Genomic DNA, 19,446 nt, shown 5'->3' on the forward strand with positions numbered 1-19,446 from the left:
AAATTTAAAAGTAGTGAAAAGGGCGGTTGTAAGCATGAAAACAGTCTCATTGACTGAGAGGAAGGAAGCCTTAAATAATAAATACGAGATCTTGTTCCAGTACGTGAATGACCTTGGGGAAACTGCTCACACTTTCTGAGGCTGAGGTCCCTTATCTGTAAACTGAAGCTGACATTACTGGCCCTTAAAGTCTCCTAAATATCGAGAACATGTTACATGCTATATACGTCTTTACACTTCTGAGTACCAAGGAACGTGTCACGTGCAAACGATAAGCACCATTCCCAGGGAACAGTGCCAGAGAATCTGCACTCCAGCTTCTTATTAGCTCCATTCAGTCATGCTTCAGATGAAGCCACCCGATCAGGAGTAGCAGGACCGCCCACCTTCCGAGGGGAAGCATCTCCTGCTATCCTGCTGCCACCAGCATTTGTTGAGAGAAGAAACAAGATTGGAAAATAATTTCAGGGCACAAATGGGAAGGAAAAAAGGAAGTCTAGTTGGCATGACAGCCGGAGTCATGAGAAGAGAGTGCCCCCACCCAGTGCCAGCAGATGAGGACAGGGGCATGCCAGGAATGGGAGGAAGTCCACTTCTCCAGCTGCGCGAGTGCATCCTCCCCAGCAGGAGGAGGAATGGTTCTTTGCTGCCCTCTGCCCAGCTGGAGAAAAGGATGTCACACCACACTGCTAGACAGGGCAGCCTTGGACACTGCCGGGTGGCTCTTACTTTACTTTTTGGTTGGATTATTTTTTTAATATGCTTATGTATGTTTTGGCTCCAAATCCCTTTAGCTCAGTTGATGTCACTAATGTCCAAGTAACTAAAATGGGCAGTTTCCCTCAATGATATGAGATATTCAAGAGATCGATCCAAGAAGAGGGTTTTGGTCTTTTTGGGGGGGGGTGGTGGTTTTTGTTTTGGTTTGGTTTTATGTTCTGTGAAACATGAGTCGGAGTTCCCGCTATTATTATCGTGTGTCCTGTCACCAGCAGCCTACACTGCAATTATTTCACGGAGCTCGCCCTAAGCAGCAAGGATGGAAACAAAGCGAAGCAAACAGTAGCTTCCACAGCAAGGAAAAATTTGTGTTCTCTATGCAAAAGGGAGAGGCCAGTAGAATAAGCTTGGCGGTGGTTGCAGTTTTCTGTCTTCAAACAACTCAATTCAGCTACATTCATTAGTGCTGAGAGAGAGAGAGAGAGAGAGAGAGAGAGAGAGAGAGAGAGAGAGAGAGAGAGGAGAAAAAAACAACTGCTCCGCTTGAATAGTTTTAAAAACATATATTTTAAAAAGAAATAAAAATTCCTATCTAACTCCTCCACTTCTGCGTCTCCGAATATCTAATTGTAGAATTCGCTTACTGGAAGTGTGCTTTGGGTAAGAAAAGACTATTTAGAAATCCTTCGCTCAAAACAGCAAGTGGGAGTGGAAATTTGAAAGAGGACCGCCTAATTCAGCACTAAACCCAGTATGAGAGGCGTGTGTGTGTGTGTGTGTGTGTGTGTGTGTGTGTGTGTGTGTGACAAAATGTGCCTCCCAAAGGGCTGAGAAGAGGTAGATGGGAATGTTTGCTTTGCTCGTCTAAGAAGAGAAAGGTTCCTGGACCTCCTCTTGCTTCTTCTTTAGAATAATTTGGATGGGATTTGTGATGCAGAAAATCTTAAAGAAAAAAGAATAACCCTTCTTTGTGGTGGAAAGCTTAGGGGAAAAAAGTCACTGCTTTCTTCAAACAAGGTATGTCTGGTGAGGGCTAAAGATGTACATGTACATATGGCTGCTTTCCATTCGTTGTTATAAAAACATTACAAAGTACTTTTCATTGATAAACAAGCATAAATGCCGAAACCAGCCGGTAAATTTCAATTTAAAGAGGATTGTAATAGAAGTAGCTGCTAGTTAGCTGTAATCACCATATTGTGCGTGTTATAAATAAACAATGCTAAGGTATTAATGTTAGAACAAGGTTTTTGCTGTGTCACTAAAGCAACTTAATTATGATTAAAGTAAGTTAAAAATGTGATATTTGTGTGGAAACTTTAAGTGACTTACTTCTTTCTCGCCTTCTTTAAAACTCAGCTTGTTTCCCATAAGGAACATAGTAACACTAGAGCAGCTTCTTAAAGCCTGAAAAGCTGTGTGAGGAGTGGGCACAGGGTTGTGAAGAGAGAGCCGACTCTCCATTGAGGCAGGTCTCCCGGAATGTGGCTAGATGAGCAATTTCTGACTGTTTACAATAGCAGTGTTTGCTTAGGCTGAATGCTTCTCTTATTGATAAGCCTGAGAAGGGGTTGGCATTGTTAGCCTTGCATTGTTCTGTTTTGCCTAAGAAGAAAGGATGTGCAATCTCTTTTAAGTACGATTGTGTGGAACCAGTACAAACATGAAATAAACGCCCAAAGTGCAGGTTAAACAGGGGGATCCGACTGAACAATTAGACAGGAACCTTTGCTCCAAGCAAGCCCCAAAGCAAGGGTGGAACTCAAGATTTTTCTTGGAGTTTATTATAAAAACAAAACCAGGCATTCTTGGCCACGGTGGTTGTTTAGGGAAAAAAAAATGTGTTTCTGCTAAATTTACACATTATGTTGTGTTTCAATAAATTTGGAAGTTTTGGTGGTAAAGTTATGAGGTTGTTTTTCCCTGGTCCCTTGAAGGATGGAATGCCCTGAAGCAAAGAAGGATCAAACACTGTTTGTTTGGGTTGATTTTTTCTTTGCTAAATGTGTGTGTGTGTGTGCCCACTAGTAAAAAGTTGCGAGGGTTCTTCTTTTACTTATTAAATTAAAATATCTTCTTTTTATCAAAAACAAGCATTAGACTAGGACTTTTTAAGATTACAAGGAATGCGTTTCTACTACAATATGCTAACTTACCAGGCTCAACTTCATTTAAATATACCTGCTACCTCCCTTGCAACGGGAAAGGCTGGAAAGGAAATACCTCAGGAACGCTGAGAACTCCCGCTCGGCATCTCTGCCGAAATCGCGTTTGTGGCTGTCCTTCAGCAGATCTAATTATCTTCCCAGCAAGTTACCAATCGCAGGGAGAATAGGTTCTTTCAGGGAAACTACAGCGGATGGTTTGGATAGTGCCGCAAGAAACAGTCAGGCTTGTGCTGCTCTCCACTGTAGTTCCTGTAAGACACGTGGAACACAGGAAAGCTGTGTGGTCTGGCCCACTGTGCCAAGCCAGGAGTCTTGAATAACCCTAGCAGCCCTGCCTGAGCACTGTGCTCCCTCAAGAAAGACATGGTACACTGCTTGACTTTTGTTCCCCTTTTGAAAAATAGTAAGGGCAGTGCAAGCATCTCCTCCTTCCCAGGGCCAGCATGAGGCTTAGTATTATTGATTGGCAGCTACAACTGGGGTTTGAAGATGAGTGTTTTCTATAGGATGATATTTCTTTATACAGTCAGAGGAAAATTCTAGATATCCTCCAGGAACGTACTCTTGGTGTGTACCCACATAGCATCTCCTCCTCAAACCATCCCCCAAAGTGAGCCCGGTGTTAGGGCAGTGAGTGCTGGGCAGAACACAGTGTTCTGTTGACAGGGGTTTCTGTCCCACCAGGTCCTGCAGTCCTTCAATCCCAAAGAAATACACAGAGGTCTACCTTAATAATGAACTGTTGGCCTATTCACTCAGGCTTTTTATTAACTCTTATAACTTACAGTAACCCATAATTCTTGTCTGTGTTAGCCATGTAGCTTGGTACCTTTTATCAGAAAGGCATTCTCATCTTGTTTCCTTTGCATCTGGGTGACGACTGCAGACTGAACCTTTCCTCTTCCCACAATTCTCCTGTTCTCATCGCCCCACCTATACTTCCTGCCTGGCTACTGGCCAATCAGCATTTTATTAAACCAATACAAGTGACAAATCTTTACAGGGTACAAGACCCACAGCAGAGGTCTGCTAGTAGAAGGTCATCTAATGACCCTGGAGACCTAACAAATAGACGCCTTCATTTCCTCATATGAACTATAACACAGAAAAGGGAGATAAGATGGTCTGTTTCGTTGTCCAGACTCCATATACATTAAAATAAGAAGTGTTAAAACAGACTTACAGAAACTGTATTTGAAATATTTGTATTTAAATGACTAAGTAAAAATTGTGTGTGTGCTCTATCAACTTGACCCAAACTAGAGTTAATTGGGAGGAAGAAACTTCAGTTGGGAAAATGCCCCCCCCACCAGATTAGTTTATGAGCAAACCTGTGGGGTATTTTCTTGGTTGGCGATTGAAGTGGGAGGACCAAGCCCACTGTGGTGGGGCCACTCCAGGCACTTGGTGCTGGATGGTGTAAGGGAGCAGGCTGCTCAAACTACGAGGAGCAAGGCAGTAAGAGGCATTCCTTCATGGCCTTTGCTTCAGCTCCTGCCTGACCTCCTTAAGTGTTGGAGTGTGACTTGAATTATCCGCTTTCTCCACACTTTGTTTTTGGTCATGGTGTTTTATCATAGCAATAGGAACCTTACTAAGACAATAACATATGAAAATGAAATTCAACTGTTCTTCACAAGATAATTAAAGGAAGTGTGTGTGTGTTTGCGTGTGTGTATCTGTGTGTGTGTCTGTGTTTATCCACAGTATACTTAGGACGGGAGGGTCCAAGTCGTAAACTTGTGAGTCCAATTTTTTTCCCATTCGTTGGCATATACGCATGACTATTTGCATGTCTTCTTGTAAAGATAATGTCAGATGTCAGAGTTTAAAGACGCCATGAGAGACCAAGGCTGAGGCCAAATGGCCTTGCAATGCTAGAGGGCGCTATGGAGACTGTTCAGTCAACAGGCTCTGACCCTTCAAACTTTGATAAGCCGTGGGTCCCAGTGTTCTCATCCGTGAGTTAATCCGTACCTCATACAACTGTGGCAAGGAGCCCTCAGTCAGAGCCTGAAGCACCCAATGTCACCCTGTCGGCACCAAATGTTAGCAACTATTTTCATTGAAGTGGTGACTTAAGCAAGAAACCAGAGCTTCAATGGAGCCAGGCATTTGTGATTGTCTTCAAACTCTTAAACATTAACTCTTTGGGTGGGATTAGAAAATGACTTGAGGGTTTCTGTGCGGTTCTTGTAGGTCTTAGAAGTCAGTTGCCACTCAGAGGGTCTGAACTTGTCCTTCACTCAGCTAAGGATAAGCCAAAGAGGCAACTTTTGGTGACTGAGAAAGCTCTCTGTCTCTGCTTCAAGATGTGTGTGTGTGTGTGTGTGTGTGTGTGTGTGTGTGTGTGTGTGTGTGGTGGCCTGAAGACAGGGAAATTCTTGCTCCTCCAAACACCAGGAAGACAGGAGAGGGAGAAGCTACACAAGGAAAATGCTGCTTGATAGAGGTATAGGAAGTGCTTGGCAATAGCACACTAGACAATAGACACCAGAAATCACTTTTTGTTTGTACTCGTTGTTAGACAGTAAAATCTTAATTAAACACACACACACACACACATCAGCCTGAAATCACCAAGGTGAGCTCCTATTTTGCAGACCACAAGTAGAAAAGCTGAAGGAAAGAAAATCTCCCACGGCAGCATGTCCATGGTCACATGTTCGCCATGGAGCAAGGGCTATTTCTGTTTTGTTTATTGTGTTTTCCATGGTTACCTCATCCATAACACAAACAGTTGTGGATACCGGCCGTAGAATTTGTTATTAATCAGCGAGGAGCTTTTTCGTAAGTCTTCCCGAGGTCCTTGGGGATGAGTAGAAACGTTTGGGCTTCCTGGAATGTATCCAAAACAGGCACCATACGATGCTTGATGGAACCGTCCATAAAAATTACGTTACATGGCAACCTGGAAATGGCAAGGTTCCACACAGAGCAGATGTGACGAGGTCAAAATCCACAGCTAAGCGTCAGGGGACAAAGGGGAAGTGAAGCGAGGGATGTCCAAACCCTGTCCTGAGTCAAACCTGCAGCGGGAAACGAGCAACACAGAGATGCTGATGTGCTTTGGACTCCCCTTGAGGAAGTTTTTATAGTCATATTTTGTTCTGGTCTTAGAATTTATATAAAATTAAAATTAGCGCCATTTCTAGTTTATATTTTTTTCATTGAGGTTTTTTCCAATTCTTCTTGAGGATTGTCAGGAATTGTTTCTTGGTCATTTGACTCATCAGGTAACACAACCTTCTAGAAAACTTTTAAGAGAATCGGTGGAGGGGTTTTACAAACCCCAACAGAAGATAAAGGAGGAAAAATACGGAATTGCTTCCTTTCTAGGCATTCCAGTCAATTGGCAGTATTATAACGAAACACTGTAGACTGACAGCAAACCTCAATTTCCCACAGTTCTGGAGAATAAAAAGCCATGATCAAAGTGCTCAAAGGCTGGAGTATGATACAGACATGACTTTGGGGTTATAAGCAACCATCTTTTCATTGAGTCACCCAATGACAGAGAGTGGAATTTTCTCTTGAGTCTGATGCCATTCATGATGGCTCCCTTTCATGATTTACTTCCTGTCACACTGAGTGCTGGTATTTCCAACTGTGAGTTTTGGAAGACACGTATATCCAGAGCCTCCTGCTGGGACCCTCCAAGTACTTAGTCAAATGGCAGCCGTGAGTCCTTCTTCTCCATCTTAGTCCATTGTGGCTGCTGTAAGAAATGCCACAGACGAAGTGGCCTATAAAGAGAACATTTTATTTTGAGTTCTGGAGGTTGAAATGTCCAAGATCGAGGCACCTATGGAGTCCATGTCTGGTGAGAGCCAACTTTCTGCTTCGTACACAGCCTGCTCTCACCATGTGGGCACACGGAGGAGGGCAAAGGAAGAGCTGGGTGCCATGTCTGTCATTCACCGCTTCATTCTCTTGAGACAGGGTCTCTCGCTGACTCTGGAGCGAGGCTAGCCGGCAGCAAGCCCCAGGGATGTTCTTGTCTCCACCTCCCACAGCACTGAAGTAATAGACATGTGTGGACCACACCCAATATTTTCCATAGGTGTTAGGGATTTGAACTTGTGTCCTCATGCTTACCCGGCTATACGCTTGCCGACAGAGTCATCATCCCAGCCCCTGGTGCCTCTTCTGATGACGGTTTTCCTCCTATTCATAAGGTCTCTAGTCGTCCTCAAAGGCTCCAACTCCCAAAACTACTGCCTTTGGGGCTGGGATTGTATGTGAGCTTTGAGAGATGCTAACATTCAGACCACACCAGTTTCCTTCGCCAAAAACACACAAGAATCAAGTCATAACTAGCTCTAGGAAGCATCCTATTGAGAGATTCAACTGTTTGCTCTGTTGGGTTCTAAACTAATATCTAAGTGGCCATATTTTGTAGAGGTGGTAATAGTGGCGACGGCAGTGTGGACAGAACAACCACTCATCACCCAATGAGAACACTCAGGAAGCAAAGGCAGCCTGATCTCTGAGTCCGAGGCCAGCCTGGTCTACAGAGGCAGTTCCAGGACAGCCAGAACTGTTGCACAGAAAAACCCCATCTGGAAAAGCAAAAACCATATAAACAAACAAGTAAAAAACAATGACAGCAAAAACCCAATGGTATTAACACCCTTTCATCCATTAACTCGTAACCCTTACAATAAGCAGACAAGGGTTGATGCCATCTCCTTATACAGATAAATAAACTAAGACTGAGAAGTTTTTAAAGTTTGAAGTCCTAGATAAGAAGATCTCCGGCTCAAATCCAGAACGCCTAATGCCAGGCTCGCATTCTCAACACACAGGGTCTGGTTTGTTGTGGTTACTGTTTAAATTACGTTCAGAACAGTCTTTGCTATCCCGAACACCTAAATTTCAAGCCACACTTCGAGCATGGCTGTCCATGTTGCAGTTGAGTCCTCTCCATAATAATAAAGAAAGGGGAAAGAGAATGACAGGAAGAGATTGGTGTGTTGGGTTGTGAGTGTTCTTGAACAATCTCCTGATTTAAGAATCACTTTCCAGGTCCCGGGGTGGAGACATGGAAGCCTTCTGCATAGCCTGTGTCTCCAAAAGATTTCCTTTATCTTCACTGCGGTGAAGTTAGCAGTTTGTTATAGAAAGAAGAAATCACTGCTCCTTAGAGCACAGACTAAAGAAAACCACTCTTTACATTGGCACAACTTCAGGAATGACATCTCAGATTCTTTCTGTTGGTTGGAAGAAAGCTAAAGTTTCATGTAGCTATGCAACAGAACTTGGTGGGAAATCACCATTCAGGCTGTCACAAGAAGAAACCCTGGTTCCTCCTCCTCCTCCTTCTCAGTTTTTGAAAGGGTGGGTTCTATTCCTTGAGGAAGTATGTACAACTTCCAGGGGATCAGGGTTCTTTGTGTCCCAGACAGAGAAAACACGCTTAAGACATAAAGGTGCAAGGTTGTCCCAGACAGAGAAAACACGCTTAAGACATAAAGGTGCAAGGTTGTCCCAGACAGAGAAAACACGCTTAAGACATAAAGGTGCAAGGTTGTCCCAGACAGAGAAAACACACTTAAGACATAAAGGTGCAAGCTGGCTTGCCCAGGCCAGCCCTGCTTGTGTAATACTCTAAGGAAATGTGTATTCGAACAGGAACGAGCCACTCAGGAAGGCCGAGATAACAATGTTTACAACAGCAATCACTATTATTTACTGGGCCGCCTCCAGTGTGCACCCCCAGTTCTCAGAACTGGGGAAGAAGAGTGAACAAAGGAGCTTCCATTTTTTAGGAGCTGCTAATGTTGGGGCATGAACTAGAAAGTGTGCGTGTGTGTGTGTGTGTGTGTGTGTGTGTGTGTGTGTGTGCTGCATAAAACACAAGCAAGGAGGTTGGGGGACGTAGGAGCAGTGAAATGGGAAATGATTTTCATTGCATGCCTATTCATGAGAATAATGGAAAGTGCCACAAAATCTCTGGGGAGAGCATTTCAAACTGCCAGATGGGTATAAGAGTCATGGCAGCATGACTGAGTGGTTCTTGGGTGGGTCCTGAGTGGGTCCTGAGTGGGATCAAGTTTGGTAGGCCAGGGTGGTATTTGGAGCTGAGAGAGGACAGGAGAAATCGCGGATACATTGTAAATAAGCAGAGAGAAGGTGTCCTCCTAGTACCTTCAACATTCCACAGATACCCACACTGTGAACTCATGCTTAGAAGAGCTCTTGCCTCTGCTCTGAATAAAATCTGATTGGCTCCTTAATATTTCAAGCTGTGCCCCATAGGTTATCAATCACCTTGGTCAAGTTTTAACTTAATCATGTGGGGTGCATCAGCATGTTTACAGTACTCGGCAGTACTGAAAAATAACATTGCAAGTGTATATGCTACACCCCACATCCATGTTCTCACTTTCGCTGTGTTATGCTTACTCTTTTCCCATTGGCCACTAACAGCCATTTACAGTTGCTAGGCTGGTACTGTTACAGGCTGGTGTCCAGATTCCCCAAGCTATGAAGGATTTAACAACTGTTTTAGGTCCCAAAAGACAGCTATGGGTTTTTTAAAGATGCCCTCATTTTACTGGGGATCTCTTACCTACAGTCAGATGGTGGTAGGTGCTCTGGCTTGGGGTTCGCAGTTTCCCCTCAGTCTCTGAAAGGCTGGCGTTTTGTGTGCGGTTTCTTCTGCCTTCCATGTTCCTGGTTCCGTAGCATCCAGTGACCCGCCCACCCCAAGAAGACTGTCTCACAGAGGGAGTCTGTTTGCTTGACTTTAATTTTGTTTTTGTTTGTTTGTCGGCTTGGTGGGCTGGTTTTTGACACAGTGTCTTACTATGTCGTTTTAACTGGCCTGGAACTTGCTGTGTAGACCAAGCTGGCCATAGACTGGCGATGGTCCTTCTGCTTCTGCCTCCTGAATGCTGAGATTGTGGGCATGTGCCAGGTGCCATGATGTCCAGCCATACAGGAAGTCTTGGTGGTTGCGCATTCTTCCCTGTGTTGATAGACAAGTCGATCATAAGTCAAAATCAAGTCCGTTGTGTCCCGAGTCTGAAGGACAACTACTTCCCAGTGATGTCTCTGGGAAATTAAGCTGGGTTTCCAAAGAGGCACAGAAACTGGAACCCAAGCTTGTTCCCTCCTCCACTGTCCCCACAGTCTGGGCCATGCTAAAGGACAGGGGAGCCAAGAGAAACACTCAGAGACTGGAGCTACTCCCCTATCTCAATAAAAAAATAATAATAAAAATAAACAAATGAATAAATAAATCATTCCATGAAGAGAAATAAAGGGACAAAACTCGTGTGACATAACAAAAATTATAAGGAGAGGCACGTGGGTGAGGGTAAGAGCTCTTTAAGGGCTAAGAACAGTCTGGTAAGAGGCTGGGTGGGTTCCCTTAGAGAATTTAGTATCTTGCTTCTCAACGAGCTCTTTCTGTTTGTTCCTGGCAATTTCCAGAGTTTAATCCTCCACAGCCCTTAATTCTTCAGCCACAGTCACCCCTCCACACCCTCCAGTTTCCACAAGCCTCTCCTCAATGGGATTCAAGAATGTGCCTCGACTCTGCTCTGGGGGAGCCGAAGCCCTGTCATCTGAGACGAACCCATTCTTTACACAGAGGCAGTCGGGAAAGCACGGGTCACAAAAACACACCCTCCTATTCCCACCTCAGCTGGAAGGCCGACTCAGAACTGGACATGTTTTTCTGCGCCTCAGAACTAGGGCCACATGAGAAAGCACAAAGTGTTCGCACCAGTGAAGGCTCTGGGGATCCCAGTTGAATCGAAACAGATACTCAGCGCTCAATTCACAGTAGATAGCCCTTGGCAGTCACTAACCGCAATAGTCCAAGAGAGAATTCACAAATAGGAGGCAACGCTAATGTGGTGTCAAACGCATTAGGGAAAGCCATCTCTGATGGGAGAAGTTCATGTTTAAGAGCTGCATGTGATTCTTTCTAAGCCTTTCTTGGTTTCCGGGGTAACCACGACGTATTCTCTTGGCCCACCTCATTTTAGAGGGTCTTGTTTCCTTCCCCAGATTTTGAATGGCTCTTGGGAGGAGTTCGGTAGAGCTCATGGGTGTGTGCCTGCACGCCAGCGTATCTTCCCCTCACCGGCAATGTGAGACCTCAACTACCACTTCAGGAATGTAATTGCTGTTTGCAGTTCCCCTAGAAGTCACTGTTGGTGGGAGCCTTTGTGGATGTGGTAAGCATTGCCATATGGCAGGTTCTTAACGAGGTACAAAATGATCGTTTCAAACACATACCAAAAAAGGCTTTCCCTTTTGGGGTTTCTGAAATATGAAAAACCACCACATAGATGAGTGGCAAAGACATGTATGTACGTGTCTGTCAATGAAACATGCATGAGCTGTTTAATCCAACCCGATGACCATGGATGGGTACCTCTGCCGTGGGATTTTCTCAGTGATCAAGATTGATCCGCAGACTGAGGAGATGGCCCAGTGGTTAAAAGCTCCTACTATTCTTCCAGAAGACCTGAGTCCAATTCCTAGTCCCTGAGTCAAACAGCTCATAACCGCCTGGGACTCCAGATTCTAAAGACATCAGAGGACAGACACCTCCCTTCAGGTGCCACCCCCATACTCACAATTTCTTTTGAAAACCAGCCTTTAAGAAAAGACTGCATCCATAAGGAGTTCCCACCTTATCCATCCATGTATATGTGAGACATAAGGGGAATCCTCGGGTGGTAATATTAGCTCACGCAACATTTTCATAAACATCAAGAGAAACTGCCAGTTACAGAGATTAGACAATCCTGACTCTTTATTTGTGGGAGGCTGGCTTGGTCATTGGGGGTGTTTTAGCTACTTGACTAGCTGCCATCCATGAGGTGCCAAAAACAGGGGTATTTCCACCTAGCCCAATTGTAGCAAGCAAAGGTCTTCAAAGTTGTAAAAGCCCCTTGCTGGTACAGTACTATCATGATCTACGGAAACTCCACGGCAATGTAGCAGTGATTTGGGGTCATCCATTTCCAGAGCTCATTGTGTCCCTTCACCGTGCATCTTTCCAGACCCTGGCTTCAGGGTTCCACATCGCCTCTCTAGGAAGCCTCTGCTCTAAGGCCAACAGAGAATTGCGTGCATCCTTCTCATCTGAAGCCTTTTTATTCCACTAGCCATCACTTCAGGGAAAAGAGACCTAACTAAAAAATAAACACGAGGAAAGGTTTTAATTCAAGCCAGAAACAGAAACTAACTCAAAACTGGCTGGAGCAAAAGTGTCCAGAAATATGTATGTCATGCCCGAGAGCCGAGTCCAGCTGGATCTCTCTCGGATGGAAATGGGACCTGGGAAGTGGCCAGAAATGAAGGCGCTGCTCAATGCCTCCCTGCCCCCTGCCCGAGGCTGTGCCCACTGTCACCTCTCTCATCTAGTCTTGTTTTGTCATTTTTTATGCAGGGCCTCACGAGGTCTGCAGTTCAGCAATCCCGCATATGAAGGCTCTCAATGTCTCAATTCTTGGGGCCCAGGGATATTTCCAAGGGTCTAAGGTGTCTTTTCTTGCTAGATTATAGGCGTTGACCAGCTGAGTCACTGAAACTCAAGGGAATGGTCTCGGCAACTGTGTTTGAGCTGTTGACATCCTTGATCTTACCAGATTTGAAGCTATAGATGTCACTGGACTTTGAAAGTGAACAGCATACCAATAAGAGTGGAAATTTAGCCGGGTGATGGTGCACACCTTTAATCCCAGCACCCGGGAGGCAGAGGCAGGCGGATCTCTGGGAGTTCAAGGCCAGCCTGCCCTACAAAGCAAGTTCCAGTACAGTCAGGGATATACAGAGAAACCTTGTCTCAGAAAAAAAGAAGAGTTGAAATTTCCCCTCATAATAATTAGCAAATAAGTTATGGCATAGTTTGAATTGTACAATAGTGGCTATTTGAGAAGTCTGATGTAGTTAATACCATGTGTACTAAACTGGGGAGTTGGCCTTCTCAGTAAAGTGATGTGCAAGCATGAAGGAAGACCTCCATCCCAGCCCCGGAACCCACTTCTGAAGCTGAACATAGTGGCACACTCCTGTAATCCCAGCACTGAGCAGTCAGAAACATGAGAATCCATGAGGTCACTGGCCACCCAGCCTACCCTACGCAATGAGGTCTATCTAGGCCATGTCTCAGAAAACAAGGAGGAAGGACAGTGACTGAAAGATGACGTCTGAGGTTGTCTTCTGGTCTCTACATGCCCACACATACACACGCACCCCAACACATACATAGATACAATCAACACAACAAGATGAAGACCTTGCTGTGTGACATGTGACACTGGACACGTGAGCTCCACTGCTCTGATTTCTAAACATTCTAGTGCCCATTTTGCCTCTTCAAGGAATTTTTTGTGGGTCCCAGAAAGAAACACTACATGGTTTATTGAGAAAACACTCTGGACTCTGGGGTATGACAGGCGGCGTTAGTCTTCTCTAATTAAAGTCATGGACAAGAATAAAGACTGATAATTACAGAGATAGAAATAATCCCTCAGTTGTAACTGAATTGAACAGGAGATTTATTATCTCATATAACAGATGATCCAGAGTTGGGCCCTGGGGGCCAGGCGGTGCTGGCGCACGCTGTTAGTCCCAGCACTCGGGAGGCAGAGGCAGGCAGATCTCTGTGAGTTCAGGGCCAACCTGGTCTACAAGAGCCAATTCCAGACAGAGAAATCCTGTCTCAAAAAAATAATCAAACAAAATAAAAACAAAACAAAAGACAGAGTTGGGCACAGGCTCCAAGCTTCCAGTCTATTTCTCTGCAATACCTGAGGATGCCCAGAAATACCCAAGACTGCCCAATGTCTTCTTATGCTAACTTTTCCAGAAGTGTGGATTTTCTCATGGTCACAAAATGACTGCCAGTAGACCTGGAACCTTCTGCCACCTTCTTCATTTCCAATGAGAGAGGCAACTGTTATTCCCAAAACGTAAGATTAAACTGTTTCGTTTCTGCCCAGTTTTCAGGATGTAACCCACCTAAAGTAGTAATTACTATGGTGTGAGTATTCCTTAGCTGAAATGCCTGGGACCAGAGCCATTTGAATCTGGGACTTTGTTCTGAAGGTTTGAATTCATTTATATCCTCGAGATATCCCGAGGATAGGACCCAAGTCCAAACTCAACACTCACATGTTTTGTCCACATCTTGCACACATAGCCTGAAGGTCCTTTTACACCATTTCAAAAGTACATGTGTGCATGAGATGAAGTTATGCGACATGGGATCTTCCAGCCCTTCAAATCGGAAGACTCTGGTAGCTCCCCCCCACCCCCACGAGGCCTGTTGGTATAAAGCTGCAGTGACTACAGTCATGGAGACCAAGCCCCCAGATCTATAATCTGTGCAAAGGCCACTGTCCACATCGAGGCCACCTCCACCTTTCAAGGGACCCTCTGAGTGCTAACCTCCTTTTCCTCTCTTCTGATCATCTCATGATCATCAGTGACAAGTGGCTAAGGATTTCCAGGCAGGCAGAAGACTGCAGATGTGACCTCGCTCCACACAGAGACCTCTGTCCCTTGGGAACTGCAGCATCGTGGAAGTAACATTCAAACTCTCCATAGCTGTTAAATGTTTCCAGATGGATTCTGGCTCCCTCCACTTCATGGACCGAGCATGGTCGGGTGCTCCTCCATACCACCCCTAGATCAGACCGACTCCGCCATTATATCACCTCAATATGTCCAATGGGGCAGATTTTTTTCCAAGTGGGTGGCTCAAGTAGACCTCCAAGGGGCTTATTAAAAATGATGAATGCAAAAAAAATCATTCTTAAGCCTTCCATGTCTCCCTGTTGCCTACAGGAATAATCTCGCATTCTTTAGGCATGACATTCAAGGCTTATGCAGCCCCTTCCTCCCTCTGTAATAACCTCATTCCTCTTCCATGCCTGGCTGAGTCGCTCCCTGAAGTTCAGCTAAGTTGTTCAAGCTTCTTCCAGTCCCCACACGCGAGCCACGTGCCATCCACTCAATCTTTCCTTGCTGGTAGCTCTGAGAGTAGATAGGCTCACTGCCCAGTGGAATCCGTGTGAGTGCCTTCGAACAGTATGATTCCAGCTTAGACCAACTGAGTCAGAATGCAGAGGTGGTCTGGGGCGTATAGGAGAAAGAGCAGGCATGACCTAGTGGCCAGCCTTCTCGGCATACTGAGCGTCTAAGTTAGAAGTGTGGCCCACCGTGCTCCTGAAGTGGGAACGCTGAATTCTGAAGTATCCTGAGAAGGGGGTAGCTGGCCTGCAGAGAAGTCTTCCCTCTCCTTCCGTGTGCTTCTTCCACAGAAAGCCCCTGGCGGTGCGAGCCCTCACTATCCAGTCCGAGCCAGGCTTCCATTGTACAAGTGGTTACTCACACGCCATAAAGCAGAGGCTGTTCCCTGGAACCATCTCCAGAGTGGTTTCTCTCTGCGCCCTTTACTGACCCACGGGCACCACTGTCTCCTTTGGAGACTCCAGGTAATGGCAGTACAGAAGGCAGGGCCTTTGATCTGGGAGTTTAGCTCCTCTTCCTGTCAGCCTTGTCACCTTGGGCGACGTCATTGACTCCTGTGTGCTTCCAGGGCCTTCCCAGGCCGTTGTAAAGATGAACGAGTTAAAGCATCATCCACACTTAGCGTGTGCTCCCATAAATGTTAGCTATGACTAAGCACATGTCAGTCTCCCTCTGGAAGGCTCCCAGCAACTTGATACAGGAACATGCATTTTGTCTCTCCCTGCTAGGCACATAGGGCACACAGAGACTTTCCTTTTTCTATTGTTCTTTTGTCTTTCTTTCCTTTGAATCATGAACCAAAGTATGAATGAAGATAGGTTTTGACTTTAGGAAATCAGGATGATTTTTATAAAAGAGGTGGACCATGGGCTGAAAGCCTGGACGATGGCTAGGTTTGTGGGGGGCCGGTGAAGGTGGTGAGGTGTTCCAGGGAGACATATGAGTGAGCCATGGTGCTAACGTACACAGACAAATATCGGAAATCCAGGTGCTGGAGGCAGAGGAGAGAGTTCTGAAAGAGAGTTTCAGTTTGATGGTGTTGCAGGGTCACCCGGATCATATCTTCAGAGTCTCTCGTGACTCCCCAAGGAATTTAGCCTTTCTCTTTAGAGACTGAGTGGGCTGCGAAGAGTCTGGCAGGTGACTGTGCTTGCAGACTCGTGCTTCAGAAAGCTGCTCCTTCCTAATTGGAGGGCACCGGAAAGCAGGTCAGAGGTTGTGGCTGTCCTTGTCAGATATTGGACATCATGGGAAGTGGGTAACTCCTCCCCAGAGGTCACATCTTATGACAGCCTGTGGCTTCAGCTTGGTCTCTAGTTATTGTGGAACTATTTAATCTGCTAGTGAAACACACACACACACACACACACACACACACGTGATGATAAATGCTCTCTCCCAAACTGGAGGAGCTAATCATTGTTTTATCTTTATTTGCCTTACTAATTTCTGGGTTCGTCAGTTTCTGCACCCAGGGAAACCTTGAACAAGGAGATTACGATACATTTGCACGGACCACGTGAGCTGTTTTCTTTCTAGGTGTCCTTTTGGTCTCCTTCCACCTTACCGAACAATATTCTTCTCCGACCTCTTTGATTTAAGTAGCTTACCCTCTTACCTGTGGAGCATCAAGCACACTAGCAAATAGATCTAAGGAAAAGTCAATTTGGCTTTTGTTTTTAAGTCTCAATAAAATACATTTTATGCACACCAAGGAATAAACAATATGCAGAAACAAGAGCCATAAAACTGGGGCTGACTTTAGTATGTGACCTTAAAGAATTGTCCGGCCCATTGTAGACCTCAGACTCCTTCTCTCTAAAGTGGGAAATACTAGGTCAGCCCCCACTTTCTAACCAAGGTCACTGTGTAAGAACAAACCTTAGGCATTTTCTCAGCAAATGCAGATTGGGGCCTCATTGACAACTCCCTCCAGGACGTAGGAAACAAATGATCAAGAGGGACAAAGGGAGGGGACAAAGATGGAGCTCAGTTCGTAAAGTGTTTGTCCAATGCACAAAACCCTGGTTTCGATCCTCAGTACCACAGAAACCTGTTGCGGTGGCAAAGAATTCAAGGCCACTCTCAGCTACTAGTGGATTGGATTTGAGAGGAAAGGAAGAAGAGAAGGAGAGAGAGGAAGATGAAAGCAGCATAGGGAGCTCCTGTTTTAGAAACATACGGGAAGTGTTTTTTCAGGACTGCAAAGAAAATATAAGGTCTGACTAGTTAACCTTAACTGTCAACTTGACAAAGCCTTGAAAATAAAATCTCAGAGGTATTGCCCAGTTCAGGTTGGCCTGTAGGCGTGTCTGCGGGAGACTGTTTTGATGGTTAAAAACATAGGGGAGCCCAGCCCACTATGGGCAGCACCATTCCCTGGGCAGGTGGTTCTGGGCTGTATGCAACCCAGAAAGCAACATTCCTCTTTGGTTTCTGCCTCAGTTCCTGCCCTGACTTCCCATGATGATGGATTCTGACCTGTAAGCTGAGATCAAATCGTTGTTCCCTAAGCTGTTTTGGGTCAGAGTGTTTTCTCACAGCCAGAGAGATGAAATTGGAACAAGGTGCTAGAATTATTTATTACAGATTTCGCCTTTTCTAGCTTCAGGCACTGATATCTAATTGAGTTGGCTGTGCTAATCTACCCACACTAGTGCATATTTTTCTTTCACAACCCAGGCTTTATCTCCCTCAGCAGAACTCCACAGATTGGGGAACTTTTAAATTATAGCTCACAGCACAATTCATAATTTATGCACAAGCAGCATTCTTTTGGAAGCTCTCTCTCAATTTTTGTCCACACTCCTGAGAGCACAGGAGGAGTTAAGGTTCCCAGGTTGCTGAATACACTCCCTGTGATTTCATGGTACTGGCCGCCTTCCCTTCTACAGAACCTGAGCGGGCTTCAGTCCTGGACTCTGGGGTACCAGAGAGAGAAAGGCTTTAATGCTTTTCCTCTCATTTAAAAAACCACATTTACATTTAAGAGTGTGAAAAAAAAAACAGGCCAAGCAAGGAAGGAAGGCGCAGGGGTGAGGAAGAATCGTCAACACACTCTCCAGAAGACCAGAGTTTCTGGTCAGTTCTATGACTCATGAGTCATATTTGGGTAATGTCGTCATCAGGATTAGAGATGTCGTTTCTTGGATCTGGTTGGTGGCTATCCATGCAACCCCACATGTGAAGGTCATGTATGTCCTTCATGATTTCTGCAGCTGTAGGACATGGCTGGGAGCGTTCCTCTCTGCTCTCCAGTTTCCCCCTTGTGTTTGTGGGTAGACTACCATGGAAAATGTATGGTTTACTGGGTTTGGTGTATATCCGGATCGTCTTCCCTCTTTTGTGTTTCTTTGTTTTCTTTTCTAGGGAAAGGAAACAGTCCTCGGTACCCACATAGTTATATAGCATGTATTTGCTGAGCATCTATAAACTCAAATAAAAAGTCTCATCCTCATGGAGTTAGCATTCTGTTGAAGGAACCCAACACTGGACAAACAAAATGAGTAAATTATAGAGTATGTCAAAAACGATAAGTAACCAGGAAAAAAATATATAGCAAGGTAAGAATAGGGCTTAGCAGTGGATAGAAAGGGAGATTATGGCTTTAAATAGGACAATTGCATAATGTCCCTTAAAAAGGCAACATTCAAACAAAGATTTGGGAGAAAGATTGCTCGTGTTGGGGAAGAGCAAACAATTAGTGGAACAGTAAATGCACACGTGAGACCATGAGGAGAAAATCATGTTCTAGCAACAGTCAAGAGCCCAGTGTGCCCTGGAATGATTAAGTGAGGGGAAGAATAATGGGAAATTCGGGGGGAAATGAGATCAGGAGGAAGAAACGTGGTGACATCCAGTAGGACCTTGAGCCTCCTGAGAAGAGTGTGGCTTTTCTTCCTAGGATGGTTGGGAGCCACTGTTCAGGTCTGAGCAGAGGGATGCCACAGACCAATCTGGGTCAACAAGGGTGAGGCCAGTTAACCTGCCGAGAAGGCTAACTAAAGGAATCTGGATGGACTAGGGTGTGGCCTAGACCAGGGGCACTGGTGGAGACATTATGGGCTGATTCTGGATGTAGTAGGAATGTCAAGCCAGTGGTCCTCGGAGATGGAGATGTGGAGCGTGAGAGAGCGCGAAGGAAGAGTCTACAACACTGAGCTGTAACGGTCATGCTGGCCGTAGGCAGCCAGGTGGGACACTTCACATCCTGCACCTGTTTCATAAGAACGCCCGCTATTTATGGCTGAACCCATGGCTCAGCAGTGTCTCCCATTAGTAAAAACTGCTTACTGCACTAGTTCCAAAATATACTACAGCCATTTCAGAATCCAGTTAGCAAGCAGTCTTAAGTTGTATGTCTTAACTCTGAAATTAAAGACCCTTGCTCTACTGTTACCTGGTGGTCAACAACATCCCTTGGGAAACCTGATTCATCACAATTGTTGCTCAGAATGAAGAAGAAAGGGAAGCCGGACCGTGAGGCCGTCACTCTTTGTAGCTAACACAATTGTTTAGAGCAATTCCTTCACACATCAAACCGTTTTAAATCCAT

General features: G+C 45.3%; 1 protein-coding gene across 1 annotated transcript in view; it reads left to right on the forward strand.

Annotated features, from left to right (window-relative positions):
- Window positions 1–1,527: 1,527 nt before the first annotated feature.
- Window positions 1,528–19,446, forward strand: part of Vit (vitrin) — a 119,532-nt gene continuing 101,613 nt past the window's right edge. The window contains exon 1 of the mRNA XM_075955552.1: window positions 1,528–1,737. The gene's annotated coding sequence lies outside the window, so the exon portion shown is untranslated. The remainder of the gene's footprint in view (window positions 1,738–19,446) is intronic.

This window comes from Microtus pennsylvanicus, chromosome 21 (genome assembly GCF_037038515.1).
Source record: "Microtus pennsylvanicus isolate mMicPen1 chromosome 21, mMicPen1.hap1, whole genome shotgun sequence".
Taxonomy (NCBI): domain Eukaryota; kingdom Metazoa; phylum Chordata; class Mammalia; order Rodentia; family Cricetidae; genus Microtus; species Microtus pennsylvanicus.